General features: G+C 40.1%; 1 protein-coding gene across 1 annotated transcript in view; it reads right to left on the bottom strand.

Moving 5' to 3' along the window:
* The window catches only part of LOC124866487 (semaphorin-4B-like), an 83,185-nt gene extending 65,346 nt beyond the window's left edge, over positions 1 to 17,839 (bottom strand). Inside the window, exon 1 of the mRNA XM_047362288.1 lies at positions 17,734 to 17,839. The gene's annotated coding sequence lies outside the window, so the exon portion shown is untranslated. The remainder of the gene's footprint in view (positions 1 to 17,733) is intronic.
* Between the last annotated feature and the right edge of the window lie 562 nt (positions 17,840 to 18,401).

Below are 18,401 nucleotides of genomic sequence, written 5' to 3'. Positions count from 1 at the left end.
ACTGTCAGTGTGTGTATGAATGGGTGGATGGCTGATTGTAGAGTAAAGCACATTGGGGTCCTCAGACTTGATAAAGGGCTGTACAAGTACAGGCCATTTACCATGTGTTGCATGGTTCAGTCAAAGTCCAGACCTAAATCCCATCAAGAATGTGACAAGAAAACTAATGTTCACAATGTCCTCCAATCTCACTGTTTGAGCTATTTTGCACCAAAGCATTGGGGGAAAACCCCAGTAATGAGATCTGCAAAAAGACACACCCAAAAGGACCTGTGGATTTCAATGAATATTGGTTTTACAAAGTGTTTATTCCAAGTATATATATCTGTTTTATTTTCCTTCCACTTCACAATAATGCACTATTTTTTGTTGGTCTGTCACGTAACATTTCTAATAAATAAAAGTTTGTGGTTATAATGTAACTAATGAGAAAAGTTTAGGGAATGTAGATCATTTTAACTACAGCATTTTTGTGTCACTAACAACTCTGCATCTCTAGTAGGTTTTGATTAAGCACTTTGATTGGAGCTGTACAGTTTAAAAACATATCTGTGCTTATTTGGAGCTGTTCATGATATTATTATTATTATTAAACACATCTTCCTTAATCTGATTCTGTTCTCAAACAATAACCTCTTGTTATTATGCGTTAACTAAGGCAGCATCCAATGCCCATTCATATTAGGGTCAAGGCCACCCGTGGAGCTTTTATTGAGATTAAGCACCAGACGAACAACAGCAGATTCGGAAATCTGTCCTGATGTTTGGGAAGGATTTAGTAACCCAAAAAAACATGAAGAAACAAAGACAGTCGTTTTGTCCACGATGTCACCTAAAAGTAGCCCTGTGACGTCTAGTTCGTAGATCCCCTGTGACCCTGAACAGAAGCAGGGTCCCTTTACACTACCATGTTATTTTCAGGTGCCTTCTGGACCAACAGGACAGGAGTCTTCTACAACCTCATTTTAAGTATCTCAGGGCTGGATGTACGCTCACAGACACCAGTTTATTAGGTAGACCTTGCTAGTATCGGGTTGGACCCTTTTTTGCCTTCAGAACTGCCTTGCTACAGAGATGTTGACTACATATCCATGAGGTGAAGCTAAAGTGTTTTCAAGTATCTGTAGGACAGGTTGAGCAGTGACAACAAGACACTCGATTTTCCCACAGACAAAGTTTAGCTTTCTTAGGGGAAACATATCAGTTGTTCGTCATGTATCTTAATCTAACAGTGGTAGCATACTGCCTAAAGAAAACAGCAGATGATTATAGAGTTTAATTTGTATTTTTTAACTCATTTATTCTCTAGCAGCAATAAAAATCAGCAAAGATTTTTCTTGGCTGTGTGTTTGATACTATTGTCTTGCTTGGAAATACATACTAACTTCATGTTTAGATTCTTTTCAAGAATATCCTGGTACATTCCTCCATCCATCCTTCCTTAAATTATAAGAAGTCTCCCAGTACCATAAGCTTTAAGACACCCCACTAATATGTATATCCCCAACTCCAAACTTCACTTTTGGCATTGTGCTTTTGGGGTCATGTGCAGAACCATCCTTCCTCCAAACATGTTGTGAGCAATGTTCAGCTTCGGCCTGATCGGACCAGACCTTGTTCTCCCAGTATGTCCCTGGCTTGTCCAAATCTTAACGTTAAACAAACTGCTAATATGATTGCGCTTCAGCGGTGGAGTCTTTTGCAATTAGTGTGCTGAGAGGCCATTGCAGTTAAGTGCATTACTTTTTGCTTTCATAGGAGAAGCTATACCTGCTATTTCCAGGGCTTACTGACGCTCTCTGTAAGTGCTCACTGCTCTTTGATTATTCTGTTCTTTCCTTCAGAAATCTTACAAAAGCTCCTGACCATGGCTAGTTTGTGGTAAAATTAGGTTCTTGTCAACAGCGCCCATTGGAACATTCACAAGTTTAGAAATACAGCTGTAACAATTGTCATTAGTGTGTTTTGCAACTCTAAGGGCCTAGGACCAAATTGACGAAGAATCCTAAGACTAAAGGTAGCTCACAGTGATGTCCTTCTAATAAATAGATAAAAGATTTCTCTCAGAATTTTCCCTCAGTGAGATAAAAGTTATTCATGAAGCATCTTAGGCTTTAAGAGAGCTCGTAATGTGAGGAGTTGTTAAGAATAGTGAGGAGGACTTTTAGTGAGCCTAAGAGTGTTTTAAGCAGCGAAGATGGCGGAATGAAAAAATTTAAAATGCTTTCAAACAAGAAAATTTGGAAAGTCTCGAAAAAATATATATACATAATTACAAAATCTAGATGGGCTGCACAGTGGTGCAGTTGGTAGCATTGCTGCCTTGCAGCAAGAAGGTCCTGGGTTCAATTCCCAGCCAGGGATCTTTCTGCATGGAGTTTGCATGTTCTCCCTGTGCATGCGTGGGTTTTCACCAGGTACTCCGGCTTCCTCCCACAGTCCAAAGACATACCTGTTAGGTTGACTGGTCTCTCTAAATTGCCCTTAGGTGTATGAATGAGTGTGTGCAGGTTGTTTGTGTGTTGCCCTATGATGGACTGGTAACCTATCCAGGGTGTACCCTGCCTTTTGCCCATAGACTGCTGGAGATAGGCACCAGTTTCCCCGCGACCCACTATGGAATAAGCGGTAGAAAATGACTGACTGACAATCTAGACGAGACACAGTACAGCACTGAATACATACAGGTCCTTCTCAAAATATTAGCATATTGTGATAAAGTTCATTATTTTCCATAATGTCATGATGACAATTTAACATTCATATATTTTAGATTCATTGCACACTAACTGAGATATTTCAGGTCTTTTATTGTCTTAATATGGATGATTTTGGCATTCTGCTCATGAAAACCCAAAATTCCTATATCACAAAATTAGCATATCATTAAAAGGGTCTCTAAACGAGCTATGAACCTAATCATCTGAATCAACGAGTTAACTCTAAACACCTGCAAAACATTCCTGAGGCCTTTAAAACTCCCAGCCTGGTTCATCACTCAAAATCCCAATCATGGGTAAGACTGCCAACCTGACTGCTGTCCAGAAGGCCACTATTGACACCCTCAAACAAGAGGGTAAGACACAGAAAGAAATTTCTGAACGAATAGGCTGTTCCCAGAGTGATGTATCAAGGCACCTCAGTGGGACGTCTGTGGGAAGGAAAAAGTGTGTCAGAAAATGCTGCACAACGAGAAGAGGTGACCGGACCCTGAGGAAGATTGTGGAGAAGGGCCGATTCCAGACCTTGGGGGACCTGCAGAAGCAGTGGACTGAGTCTGGAGTAGAAACATCCAGAGCCACCGTGCACAGGCATGTGCAGGAAATGGGCTACAGGTGCCGCATTCCCCAGGTCAAGCCACTTTTGAACCAGAAACAGCGGCAGAAGCGCCTGACCTGGGCTACAGAGAAGCAGCACTGGACTGTTGCTCAGTGGTCCAAAGTACTTTTTTCGGATGAAAGCAAATTCTGCATGTCATTTAGAAATCAAGGTGCCAGAGTCTGGAGGAAGACTGGGGAGAAGGAAATGCCAAAATGCCAGAAGTCCAGTGTCAAGTACCCACAGTCAGTGATGGTCTGGGGTGCCGTGTCAGCTGCTGGTGTTGGTCCACTGTGTTTTATCAAGGGCAGGGTCAATGCAGCTAGCTATCAGGAGATTTTGGAGCACTTCATGCTTCCATCTGCTGAAAAGCTTTATGGAGATGAAGATTTCATTTTTCAGCAAGACCTGGCACCTGCTCACAGTGCCAAAACCACTGGTAAATGGTTTACTGACCATGGTATCACTGTGCTCAATTGGCCTGCCAACTCTCCTGACCTGAACCCCATAGAGAATCTGGGGGATATTGTGAAGAGAATGTTGAGAGACTCAAGACCCAACACTCTGGATGAGCTAAAGGCCGCTATCGAAGCATCCTGGGCCTCCATAAGACCTCAGCAGTGCCACAGGCTGATTGCCTCCATGCCACGCCGCATTGAAGCAGTCATTTCTGCAAAAGGATTCCCGACCAAGTATTGAGTGCATAACTGTACATGATTATTTGAAGGTTGACGTTTTTTGTATTAAAAACACTTTTCTTTTATTGGTCGGATGAAATATGCTAATTTTGTGAGATAGGAATTTTGGGTTTTTATGAGCTGTATGCCAAAATCATCCGTATTAAGACAATAAAAGACCTGAAATATTTCAGTTAGTGTGAAATGAATCTAAAATATATGAATGTTAAATTTTCATCATGACATTATGGAAAATAATGAACTTTATCACAATATGCTAATATTTTGAGAAGGACCTGTAGAAGGAGTAGTTCTCTGGTGTGCTGCAATCTCCTCTCCATCTTCTGAATGCAGCAGGTACTAGAGCTCACATTTCAGGCTGGTGTGTGAAAGATTGTGATCCCAGAACCAAATCTACCTTTCAACACTCCTCTTTTCTCCTCCACCAGCAGGCTTTGCTCTTCTGTTCAGTTCAGTTTTCTCCACCTTTTTTTCTCTGTTTTGTTTTGTTTTGTTCATTTTACCAAAAAAAGCCTCCTTATGCAGAAAGAGATCAAAGTAAAATGCTGAATTTTTAATGTTCAAATGAAATGAATTAATATGAAATTGATGCAGTATAAAAATGACCAGCATGGCAAGTAAACATAATAATAAGCTAATTAAAATAATGATGAGCATGTAAATAAGCTACCATCCAACATTTTGATGCTGTCTGACAATTAATTTAATCTTTCTAAGTTTTATCATCATGATTTACACATTTCTGAATCTAGTCCAAATTCTATCATTGGTTAATTTCTCTCTATTGATTAGTAGGAGTATATATTTATATATTTTTTCTTGTTTCTTTTAACAACCAATCACAGCTCTTAGACGATAGCATCACACCTAGCAACAGGGTCAAACACCTACTAAGATAGGAATTTCTGTCATCTCCTCACTCAGAGGAGGCATAGATAGAATGACATGATGGAGAGAGAGAATCGTCTGTACATGTGTCAACAGATATGGATTGTCTATGGAGAATAGAGGATTCTATGTAGGATTATTTAAGGTCTGATTTGAAGCCAAGACATATGTCCTATGATAAAACCCCTTGCAACACTTTTTTTTTCTTTGCGTCTGGATCATTCCAGCGCACCATCACTGTTAGTGATCTGCTGCTGAAGCGCGAACCTGATCATGCAGGAGGTGCGCACATAACTGATCATCCACCAGAGACGCACAGCCTGTTTAACTATAATTGCACATCATGTAAAGGAGCCACTGTGCTTTGATGTTGATAATATAATAAATAAAACATTACAGATTAAATCCTTTATCTGCAAACTAGATGCTAAAAAAAAAACTTTTGATCATGATAAAAAGTCACAATTTTAAGGCAACCTATTCATGTGGTGAGAAAGACAAGTATATGCTTTAACCTTATCACTAAACAAAGCAAACTGCCTTATTGACAGCAACTGTCATAACACTAGGGAGTTTTTTGACCCACATGCAGAATCAGATAGGACTCAGGAAGCTGTTCAAATATTTATTTACAACAATAATAAGTGGATGACTTCAGGCAATTGGGTTCATCTGCATCTGGGAAAGGGAGAAAACAGTTAGTGATGGTGGTAGAGACTTCTGCCAGTATGGTAATCAGACAGGTGGCTTGCCAGGTTCAGGGGAAGGCAAAGGCTAAAAAGGTGACTAATGATCCTGGTGGCAATTGACATGTGTGTTTGAAGGTGTGGGAGCCAAGTGGTCTTAAAAGGTCCATGGGTAGCTTGCACAGAGTCTGAGAGTGGACAGGCAGGAGTGGCTGGGGGAGATGGAGCTGTCCAAAAAGTCTTTGAGAGGTCCTTGTCCTTTTGCCACAGGGAGTCTTGTAAACAAGGCAGTAACTTTTCCTGAGAGGCACAGAAAGCAGCAGATGGTGAGCTTACAAGAGAAACAGGCAAAAACATGCAACAACACAAAATCATCAATAAGCTTGGTTCACTAGGAATCAGAGGCTTGAGACTACCAGCAGAGTTTACCACCAGGCGAAGACAGCTCCTTAAATCTTCAGCAGCCAGGATTAGATGATTGACAACAAATGTGCTGTCAGAAGCCTGCAGTCACTCTCATCAGCAAAGATCCTCAATTCTGGAAAGAACTCAGACTCCACACAAAAACACTCAGACACAAAAGCCCACCAACAACATAACTGTAACATTGTGTCACTGCAGAGCAATCAGAGCTGGATCAGTTTGATTACGCCATGAGAAGGTTTATACAGTAAAAAATTATTTTGCGTCACCAAAAAACAATTTATAAAATCAAAAACGTATATCGTAAAAATGTTGGCAAAACAAACAAAAGGAATTCAGTAAAATCACTGAAAAATAATGTATTTTTATGTACATAAATGTCCAACTTACACTCTTTGCAGGACAGTTATGTGACATTATGTTTTAAAATGAGTAAAGCTAAAATATACAGATAGCCAACTCCTATAACAGATTATTTTTGTGTTGCTAATCTTACATTCAGGCTTAAATATTGCGGCTGTTTATGATAAACTCCAAACTCTTCAAACAAACAGTATATTCTCAAAAACAAAAAAGGTAAGGTAAGTTTATTTATATAGCGCTTTTCAGTAACAAGACATTCAAAGCGCTGTACATGAGGAAGAACAATTACAATACAATCACAAAGAAAATAAACACAGATACAGACACAGAAAAACAAATCAAATGACACTAATAATACTTGGGTGTAATAATAATTAATAATCCTTCCAAGTTTACTGGTAGAAATTAGTTCCAAGCCACTCTTAATAATAAAGCATCTTATGCTAAAAGAAGATGATAATATTGATAGTCTCATCATTCCACTGAATTCTAACTAAGGAAACTGAGTCACTGGTAAAAAAAACAGTTTAATCCACATTTTCAGCAGCTAATAATATATCGCTTTTACTGGTACTGAAGTTGAACTAGGTAATAATAGTCCATTGTAGTCTAATTAAGAAACCTGGGTCATTGGTGTAAGAGCTGCTAAAGTCCAAATTGCTAATAATATTTGGTTTTCGCTGGTAATCTTTCTGAGAAATCTGAAAATCATTGAAAAGTAATGAAATCACACATTTAGGTAAAGTAAGATAGGAGGAAAAAAATCATATTTCAGACTCTATTCTTAGCAGAATAGAGTCTGAAATAGTACAAAAAACCTCAGCAGGGGTAAGCAACAAAACACATAAGTAAAGATTTAGCAAGGGTACGGTGGAATCTTGAGGCTGCGAATATATAAGTCTGAATGTGTTTGCAAGAATTAGACTGTCAACACGTGCCATTGTCCTTGAGAAGAGAGGTGGAAGTTTTATCAATCGGCTGCATAGTCCTATCAGCACACAGCTGGTAGGGGAGTGCTGGGGAAGAGCATCGTGTTTATATAACATCCAGGAGATATTTTGTCGATAGCCAGTTAGCAGAAGTTGCCAAGGCCACATTGGGGTGCCAGATTTAGAAAAACAATAAATGTTGTGGTTCAGGCAGTTGTAAATTTCCAACCACCTTAAGAGTTTTACTGGTATGTCTCAATTGCCTGTAATCCAATATTTTGATTAAAGGTGAAGCAGGATGTAGTCTTGTCCTCATTGGGTCCATCCGGACTACAAGCATAAAGAATCTGCTCACAGAACAACTTCAAGCTCAGCTTTCTGCAAGCGCAATTGTGCACTCAGAGGCACTCTGCACAAATGAACACATGGGAGAAATACACTCACCGGCCACTTTATTAGGTACACCTGTCCAAGTGCTCGTTAACGCCAATTTCTAATCAGCCAATCACATTGCAGCAACTCAATGCATTTAGGCATGTAGACATGGTCAAGACGATCTGCTGCAGTTCAAACTGAGCATCAGAACGGGGAAGAAAGGTGATTTAAGTGACTTTGAACGTGGCATGGTTGTTGGTGCCAGACGGGCTGGTCTGAGTATTTCAGAAACTGCTGATCTACTGGGATTTTCACGCACTACCATCTCTAGGGTTTACAGAGAATGGTCAGAAAAAGAGAAAATATCCAGTGAGCGGCAGTTCTGTGGGCGCAAAGGCCGTGTTGATGCCAGAGGTCAGAGGAGAATGGCCAGGCTGGTTCCAGCTGATAGAAAGGCAACAATAACTCAAATAACCACTCATTACAATCAAGTCATGCAGAAGAGCATCTCTGAACGCACAACACGTCAAACCTTGAGGTGGATGGGCTACAGCAGCAGAAGACCACACCGGGTGCCACTCCTGTCAGCTAAGAACAGCAAACTGAGGCTACAATTCACACAGGCTCACCAGACTTGGACAATAGAAGATTGGAAAAACGTTGCCTGGTCTGATGAGTCTCGATTTCTGCTGCAACATTCGGATGGTAGGGTCAGAATTTGGTGTCAACAACATGAAAGCATGGATCCATCCTGCCTTGTATCAATGGTTCAGGCTGGTGGTGGTGTAATGGTATGGGGGATATTTTCTTGACACACTTTGAGCCCCTTAGTACCAGTTGAGAATCATGTCAACACCACAGCCTACCTGAGTATTGTTGCTGACCATGTCCATCCCTTTATGACCACAGTGTAACCATCTTCTGATGGTTACTTCCAGCAGGATAAAGTGCCATGTCATAAAGCACGAATCATCTCAGACTGGTTTCTTGAACATGACAATGAGTTCACTGTACTCAAATGGCCTCCACAGTAATCAGATCTCAATCCAATAGAGCACCTTTGGGATGTGATGGAACGGGAGATTTGCATCATAGATGAGCAGCCGACAAATCTGCAACATATGTGTAAAGCTATTATGTCAATATGGACCAAAATGTTTCCAGTACCTTGTTGAATCTATGCAACAAAGGATTAAGGCAGTTCTGAAGGCAAAAGGGGGTCCAACCCGGTACTAGCAAGGTGTACCTAATAAAGTGGCCGGTGTGTGTAATCTTGTGAGGGCAGAGACTACAATGACAAACCTGCTGCTGTGAATAGCGACGAGAAAGGTTAACAAATGTAACAGTCCAGAAAAGCAGGAGCAGAATGGAACAGAAAAAATCAGCAACTAGACCATTAATAATGATGTGACTCAACAACCCCTGCATGATTTAAAACTTTTGTTCGCTTTTCCTTTTGTTCCGCTGGTGGCAGCATCAGCCAGCCAGTAGCACACACAGATTCTTCGTTTAAATACACCTCTTTTGCACCTGTTAACCATTGCACGCACTATCTTTGAAGATCACCCTCAACACACCCACTTATTGCACGTGCAATGTTTTTTTGGCACAGGCAATTTAGCACCCCTTATTTGGGATCTGTAAAGATCAGGCACTAAGAGTTTTTTGTGAAGGACCCTTTGCTTTTATCAGTCGTACCACTATGTGCAATACCGAATAATCAGAAACCACCTACTGATTTGTATAGGCTTTCTTTGCCTTTTTTCTTTGCCTTTTTCCGTCTCTTCATGCATTTAATACGTATTTCCTGTTTTGTTCCATTTTTGGTTTTACCAAGAACTTAATTTGTTGACTCGTTTGTTTAGATTTCTTGAAATGTGTGGATTTTTTTGGGTGGTGTAAATTTTATGTTAATGTCCCCATTTAAAAAATATTTCAATTGGGAAATGTGTTAACAGGTATTGTTATTTTACTTGCCTTATATACCAATTTTAGCCTTGACCTAAGAGCATTTAAACATTGTTTAGGTGAATTTTTGTCAAATAGATTCTCTCTGGGAGGGTATACAAAATAAGAATTATACTGACTTCTACAGTGCGAAAGTATTCGGCCCCCTTGAACTTTTCAACCTCTTGCCACATTTCAGGCTTCAAACATAAAGATATAAAATTCAAATTTTTTGTGAAGAATCAACAAGTGGGACACAATCATGAAGTGGAATGAAATTTATTGGATGTGTCAAACTTTTTTAACAAATAAACAACTGGAAAGTGGGGCGTGCAATATTATTCGGCCCCTTTACTTTCAGTGCAGCAAACTCACTCCAGAAGTTCAGTGAGGATCTCTGAATGATCCAATGTTGTCCCAAATGACTGATGATGATAAACAGAATCCACCTGTGTGTAATCAAGTCTCCGTATAAATGCACCTGCTCTGTGATAGTCTCAGAGTTCTGTTCAAAGCGCAGAGAACATCATGAAGACTAAGGAACATACCAGGCAGGTGGAGAAGTTTAAAGCCGGATTTGGATACAAAAAGATTTCCCAAGCTTTAAACATCTCAAGGAGCTCTGTGCAAGCAATTATATTGAAATGGAAGGAGTATCAAACCACTGCAAATCTACCAAGACCCGGCCGTCCCTCTAAACCTTCATCTCAAACAAGGAGAAGACTGATCAGAGATGCAGCCAAGAGGTCCATGATCACTCTGGATGAACTGCAGAGAACTACAGCTGAGGTGGGAGAGTCTGTCCATAGGACAACAATCAGTCGTACACTGCACAAATCTGGCCTTTATGGAAGAATGGCAAGAAGAAAGCCATTTCTCAAAGATATCCATAAAAAGTCTCGTTTAAAGTTTGCCACAAGCCACCTGGGAGACACACCAAACATGTGGAAGAAGGTGCTCTGGTCAGATGAAACCAAAATCGAACTGTTTGGCCACAAAGCAAAACGATATGTTTGGTGTAAAAGCAACACAGCTCATCACCCTGAACACTCCATCCCCACTGTCAAACATGGTGGTGGCAGCATCATGGTTTGGGCCTGCTTTTCGTCAGGAGGGACAGGGAAGATGGTCAGAACTGATGGGAAGATGGATGGGACCAAATACAGGACCATTCTGGAAGAAAACCTGTTGGAATCTGCAAGAGACCTGAGACTGGGACGGAGATTTATCTTCCAACAAGACAATGATCCAAAACATAAAACCAAATCTACAATGGAATGGTTCACAAATAAACGTATCCAGGTGTTGGAATGGCCTAGTCAAAGTCCAGACTTGAATCCAATCGAGAATCTGTGGAAAGAGCTGAAGACTGCTGTTCACGAACGCTCTCCATCCAACCTCACTGAACTTGAGCTGTTTTGTAAGGAAGAATGGGCAAGAATTTCAGTCTCTCAATGTGCAAAACCGATAGAGACAAACCCCAAGTGACTTGCAGCTGTAATTGCAGCAAAGGGTGGCGCTACAAAGTATTAACGCAAGGGGGCCGAATAATATTGCACGCCCCACTTTTCAGTTTTTTATTTGTTGAAAAAGTTTGACACATCCAATAAATTTCATTCCACTTCACGATTGTGTCCCAATTGTTGTTGATTCTTCACAAAAAAATAGAATTTTATATCTTTGTGTTTGAAGCCTGAAATGTGGCAAGAGGTTGAAAAGTTCAAGGGGGCTGAGTACTTTCGCAAGGCACTGTATTTTCCAAGTATTACACAAATGCAGACTGCTCATGTACAACAGAAACACCTTGTGGTAGGCTTCAAATCTTCTTTTATTTGTTTTTTTTTAGTTGCATGATCTAACACTGTGTGAAACGAGCCAGTGCCTGCTAGGTTGTTGGTACAAGCCAGCACGACCCACTGCTCACAGAGACAGTTAAAATCACTCAACAGCGGCAGATGGTAGCTCATGTCCATATCAAAGACAAGAGAAGTGGCTTCCCTTGTTCTTACTTCCCTTTTCCATCCCTCCCTGCTGCCTCATGGCTACCTTTCTGTATCTACCATGCACACACATGTCAGAGGAGAGCCTGTCTTTATGTTGACAGGGAAGATAATTAAAAAACGGATGCAAATCATGTCATCTGGTTTAATTGGCTCTAACTTTCATGTTTGGTTATCCTGGAGGGTTTTTCTTGACGGTCCTTGGTTACTGTAACTAATCATCCCCTCTTTTTCAGCTCCTCACAGAAAACAGTCCCAGTAGAAGACTGGACACCAAATAAAGCAACCTTGTTTTACTTTTATAGTAATACAGTGGGTTGGATTTCATGATTCATCCAAATGTTTCTTTTTTTAGCTTGTGAGAAAGGTTTGAGATAAAAAAGAAAGAATCAAGAAATAACAATCAATTAATGTGGAAGATAGGAATCAGAAAAAAACAAGCTGGTGTCTGTAGATTATCTTTATATCATTTCTTCTTTTGAGGTCAGTAATCAGTAAAACAAGCATGAAAAGAGAGTTTGACATGTAGCTAGATGGGCTTTTGCACACAATGAATGAAAGATAATCTGATCTGGGGGAAGGACTAAGATGTGGCAATGAAATGACTACTAGCGGTTATGAAATTAATGCAGCTAAATTTGGTTCAGTTTTCCCCTGAGACTTCGGTGGTGATGTTTGATGGTCTGTGCAGTTTAAATGAAGACACTCATCGGTTTGTTTGCTCAGTTAATGTGCCTGTGCCTTTCTTTGTGGGAGGCTGCTGGTTACCCAGCAGGAGGGCATAGGTGAAGGTCCTACACAGCTGCAGAGCAGGAACAGAGAGGGCTTTGAGTGATCGCTCCAGGCAACAAGGAGGAAATAATGAGCTTAGGCCTTTACAGGGTAAATAAACTCAGTTAATCCACATATTGAATGCTGAAGGCATCAAAAGAAAGTACATAACAATTAATGATATTACCTTTAAATTTCTTACAGACAATTGGAGGTTTTTGCTACAGGATTTTTGTCAGGGACCAGAAAATCAGAACTTGGAACTTGTTGGGTTCTTATTAAAGGTCAGACTGTGGATTAGAAACAGAACAGAACAGCAATCAGCTGTCTGGACTGGTATGATATTGGCTGCACTCATTTTTTACTTTACCATTTATTCATTTTTAAGGCTAGAGTAAAACCACTATTTAATACCAATTATTCTTAACGCTTTGTCACTAACAAACACTCAGATCCCTGACAAAACAGTTAAATGTAGAAATGCATAGAGAAATCAGCTGGTGATCACAATCAGATGGTCAGTGATCGACCTTTGAGAAGCTAAAACATAAAATCCAATCTTCTTCCAATCAGTTAATGCAGCATAGTTGAGCACTAACAGATCCCAGTAACAATGCTTTCTGGTTTGGACGTTGCTAAAGCCTAAAGAAAAATAAGTTTGATCTTCTAAACATCAGTGAGGATTTTAAAATGAAGTAAGAGGAAGCATGGAAGCAGTTAGATGCTTCTGGAAACTGTGTTGTCTACATTAAAGTAATGTCACTCTGTTTTAAACCCTTTGAAGAATTAATTTCTGTTCATCATACTGCATGGTGGATTGTGAAATGTTGGAAGTCTTGAGGTAATCTAATAATAGAGGTAAGGGACTAGGGGCGCATTCACACTGCTGGTCCGGTACAGGGATTGGTAAAAGTAAGAAAATGTATTGTTTCGGGTCAGTATGGCACAAATCGAGAAGGAAAAAAAGCGTGAAGAAGAAAGTCCATCCCAGCTGGGTTTCTGTTGCTACTTTGGTGTTCAAATGTACAGTAGTTGTGCACTTCTTCCACGTAGCTACATGAGACATTTCGTCTTCGGATTCATGCTGTTAATTTGTTTTTCCTTTACTACTCCTACTATACTCCTACTATAATGTGCTTCTGTTACATTACATCATTTCTTCCTGCTTTTGGTATGCTAGCCCAGCATGCATTCATACTGCAAGCAAACCACTCCAGGGTCTGGAAAAACTGTGTCGAGACCAATAGTTGCAATCATGCCAGAGTGCTGTTTTCTGGTCCGTTTCAGGGTCCGTGATGGGTTTACACCAGCGTGATCCACTCCAGACACCGGACTCAGGCACGGTACAAAGCGTTCCAAACGTTTGGTGTAAAAGCACTGTAACTCTGCAGGAACTACACATAAGCACTGCTGTTGGTAATGCTTATCTCTGATCGTTGCCAAATGCTAATATAATGCGAAAGGCAGTTTGAAATTTAAGCTCTTGATTCATTTTTGTTTTGACATTATTTTAAAATCATTTTGCAGATCTGTGTAACGCCGACTGCTCTCTCACACAGGCAGGGTTGAGATAACTCAGCTCCTAATATAAATAGTTATTTATCCATCATGACAGAAAGGGTACTGTACAGTTACAATAAATGAATGAATAACTTAATTTAACAATTCAACATATAAATAGTAAATTAGAGCTCTTAAATATTAATTGGGCACAACTGTTTCTTTATACTGAAATTATGTTGATATGGTGCATATTACATTTTCAGGTGTGCGAAAGACAGAAAAAGAAAAGGGCAATCATCTGACTTTTAAGTAAATATATACTTTATACTTTATATACTTAAAGATATACTTTAAATAATTTTAGACGGATTTGAACTCTAGGATTTGGATACAGAGTATTTGTAGATTTTCATTGCTGCAGAGAGAGATAGCTCTGTAACTGTGCAGTTTTTGAACCTTTCCTCTAAAAATAGTTTAAATTATTCAGAAAGTTGAAAAAAGTATTTTGTAATTTATAGTTCTAAAAGATAAATTGGAACTGGCTAAAATCTATATTTGCAGGTCAAATGCTTTATAAAGTCTCTGACTGGTGCATCATTAGTCAAATGTGATGTGAAAAAGTTGAACTTAACACATATGACTGCTTTAGATTTTTTCTTTGACACTATATTATAAAAAGAAGGAATGACATTTGCGGAGCAGTTTCAGAGAAAAAGGACTTTTTATAGAACGCCACTTGGGAATGGGTGTACCAGAGAAACACAGTGGCCCCTCATTTCTGCACATTTAATTCTTGGAAGTACTCTTAGAGTCAAAGTTAAGGTTAACTGGAAGGAAGCTATTAAATCTTCAGATAAAATGAAGAGAAATAACAGCTGATATGGAAGAAAGCCTTCACAGACTGGGTGAAACACACTGACGGATTTTGTATTGAATTAAAAGGGCCTCTTCTCTGTGTTGTGATCAAAATTAAAAATAGTTACACAGAACCAAGGATGAATACATTTGTCTTTTCAATTTGCAAATCTGTCAAGATTTCATTGCGAGTCTGTTCATGTTAGTTTTTACAGCAGCCCATGGCTCTGACACTACTGCAGCCAGTTTGGGCAGAACTAACCATTTCACTCAGTAGGAAATTGGTACCAACATAGTTCTGCAACATCACACGGGTTTAATATGAGCTTCTGGGCTCACTTTGAAAGGTCTGTGGGGCAGAACGGAGACACAGTATCTGTTGTCAAATGTAATGAGGTTGAAACAGTAAGAAATCAATAAACTATCTCAGTATGACCACTCACTAACCTTCCAAACCCAAACAGCCTATAGGAGCTGAAGATGTGCTCCACTTCCTCATTGCCTGTTGGTTTATTAGCTTTTTGTTGGGCCACAATCATAATTACTTTCCATTTATGCCCACAGAGTCCATGTCAGAGTTAAATGGCCTCCAGGAAGAGCCTTTTCATGTGCTAATCATTGATTAAAAAAAATCAACATACATTTTTTCTAGCACAGTTTCATGGGGAGCCTAATTCAAATCAGGCCAGTCTCATCAACAATAATATCTAACAAAAGGGGTTGGATGGTTATAGTAGCCATTCTAAGTACATAATGACTTTGTGAAACTGATAATAATGAAAAGAATGCCATGCAGATTATCAATGGTGGAATGTATATTGTTTGTTTTGTGTTGTAGCCACTGAGCAGGTGGCATCTCATGGATTTATCACAAAATTATTTCTATTGGGCTTCGTGCCATTGTATTCTTTAACCAATGATAGATGGCTTTAAATTCTTTTCACAAATAGAAATCTATAAAGTTTGGTGTGCATATATATTCCATCCCTTTACTATAGTACCCTTAAATAAAATCCAGTGAAACAACCTTACCTTCAGAAATCATCTAATGAGTAAAGAGAGTCCACTGGTTTTAAATGTAATCTAAATGTAAATCCAGCTGTTCTCTGATGGTCTCTTATGTTTTGTAGAGAACATTAGAGAACAAAAAGCATCATGAAGACCAAGAAACACAGCAGACAGTTCAAGAAAAAGGATGTGGAGAACATTAAGGCAGGGTTAGGTTATAAAAACAACATCCCAAGCTCTGAACATCTCACAAAGCACTGCTCAATCTATCATCTAAAACTTCAAACCTCCCAAGACATGGCCGTCCACCTTAACCAATGGGCCAGACAAGAGCATCATTCATCAGAGAAGCAGCAAACTCTGGAGGAGCTGCAGAGATGCACAACACAGGTAGGAGAAACTGTCAACAGAATTACTATAAGTCATTAATTCCAGTAGTCTGGTTTTTGTGAACAGTGGCACGAAGAAAGCCATTGTGGAAGGACAGCCGCAAGATGCCCCATTTACAGTTTGCGTTCTGCTGGAGCAGAAAAAACCCCATCTAAAACACATTGGACCATAGGCCCAGGGGACCAGGATTGAGAACCACTTGTTTAGATCAAAGCATATTTATGTGTTAGTATGGCCCAGTCAAAGTCCAGAACTAAATCAAATTGAGAATCTGGGTCAGGACTTAAAAATTGCTGTTCAGAGATGCTGACTATTGTGTAAACAAAATAATCAAAAAAGTTTAGTCTCTATAAGTGCAAAGCTGGCAAAGATGTACCCCAAAACATGTGCAGCTGTTGTTGCAGTGAAAGATGGTTCTAAACGTATCGACACACGGGGACTGGATACAAATGCATGTCACACTTTTCACACTTTCATTTGTAAAAAAAATATTGAAAGCATAGAAATTTGTATTTGTAATGTGAAACCATGCAATAAAGTTCAAGGAATATGAATAATCTTGCAAAACACTGGAAGTAATCATAGTTCTAAACAGAACATAATTGAATATGGATTTTTGTTGCTAACCAAGTGTATAAAAAATTTGAAGCACATTAGGATAAATTCATCACGTGAGCTTCCAAATGTAAAGTGAAGTAGCATAGAGCTGTCATGTAAAATATTAACATTTCAACCCGCAAATGTTTCAAATTGATCAGAATGAGCTGAGGGGGAATAGCGGACCAGTGATTTCCTTTTGCCCACTTCCATTATAATTAATGTGTCATTTAGCAGTGAAAAGCTGAGGTGATAATAGAATTACTTTTCCTATTATGCTCAGTGTCACCAAGTCCCACAGTAAAAGAGAGCCCAGTGCACATAATAAGAAAGAGAGACAGCTAAAGCACTGCAAGAGCCCAAATGTCACAGACGCACTTGTTCACACCACATGTACACACCCTGTTTCTTCAGTGCCATAAGGGGAAATTATAGGAACATAATGGGACTGTCAGGGATTTATCAGGCTTGTATATAGTCACCATCCAGCTTTCATGAATCAAAACAGACTGCAGCATGGAACTTATTTATGCTGCAGCTCTTTTCATTTCCTTCTTATCTCTACAGCAAGGTGACTGACATTTCACACAACACCCTGGAGGAGATCGTGTCTTTCTATTTCCACCAGAACATGCTCCCATATGCATGCAAAGTAATTGCTCACCTTACACATGGCTACTCCAGCAGCTTTCCTGGTCAAAGACATGTGCAAACCCCACAACCTCACTGGGAGCAACGCATTGCCATGGCACAAAACGCCGAGATGACCGGTATCTGTAGTAACTGAGCAGTTTCCCCTCACTCTACTTCAACGCTCCGTGCTCTAACTCAGCTGTGCGCCTGTCCTCCCAGGCTGCAGTGGCTTTGCCTCCCGGCGATTGTCTATTGCTGTCTGCAGGATAAATAAGCATCCTTTCATCCTTTTTGTCTTACTGCGAGCCACAATCACCTGCTGTCATAAAAGAAAAAAGGATGGACTCACCGCGTGGTTTTCCCTTCCCAACGGTGGAGGACGGGAACCAGGTGGAGACTGGAAGGGAGGCTGCAGTGGTGGAGGAATCCCCCTGGTAGTGTATGTGTAACAGTGTGTGTGAGAAGGAGAATGGAAATATGTGTATGTGTGTGTGTGTGTGTAAGTGTGCATGTGTGTAAGGAGTCAGAGCTGATCCAGCAGATGCAGACAGGAGCAGCCAATCGAAAGAGGAGAAAGAGTGAGAGGAGTGTGTGAGAGATGAAGGCTGGGAGAATCGGTAGAGGAGGGGTCTGCTAGCATTACATCATGGACCTGGGAATGGCAGGTTTGCAGAGGGTGAGCTACGGGTGGGGGAAGGTGAGTGTGTATGTGTGTGTGTGCCTGCAACACCGTATGTCCCTATGCAGCAGACCACCAGATGATTTTGGATTGCGTGTCTATGCTGCTTACGGAGCATTGTCATCATGATGCAGTGTGTGTAGCTGTGCACATATAAACAGGTCACAAACTACAAATATCACTAAAAAAAACAATCGGGCTATGCACCTAAACCATATGGTATCTATAAAAAAGTCATCATACATTTCACAAGGACAGATGCTTCCCAAATGATAGAAGACACACACTCAAAACATCACAAACCCATTTCATCCCATTACACACACTCTGAGCTGGCT

Source organism: Girardinichthys multiradiatus, chromosome 4, assembly GCF_021462225.1.
Source record: "Girardinichthys multiradiatus isolate DD_20200921_A chromosome 4, DD_fGirMul_XY1, whole genome shotgun sequence".
Taxonomy (NCBI): domain Eukaryota; kingdom Metazoa; phylum Chordata; class Actinopteri; order Cyprinodontiformes; family Goodeidae; genus Girardinichthys; species Girardinichthys multiradiatus.
The sequence above is the reverse complement of the archived record's forward strand: the minus strand, read 5'-3'. Positions and strand labels throughout refer to the sequence as shown.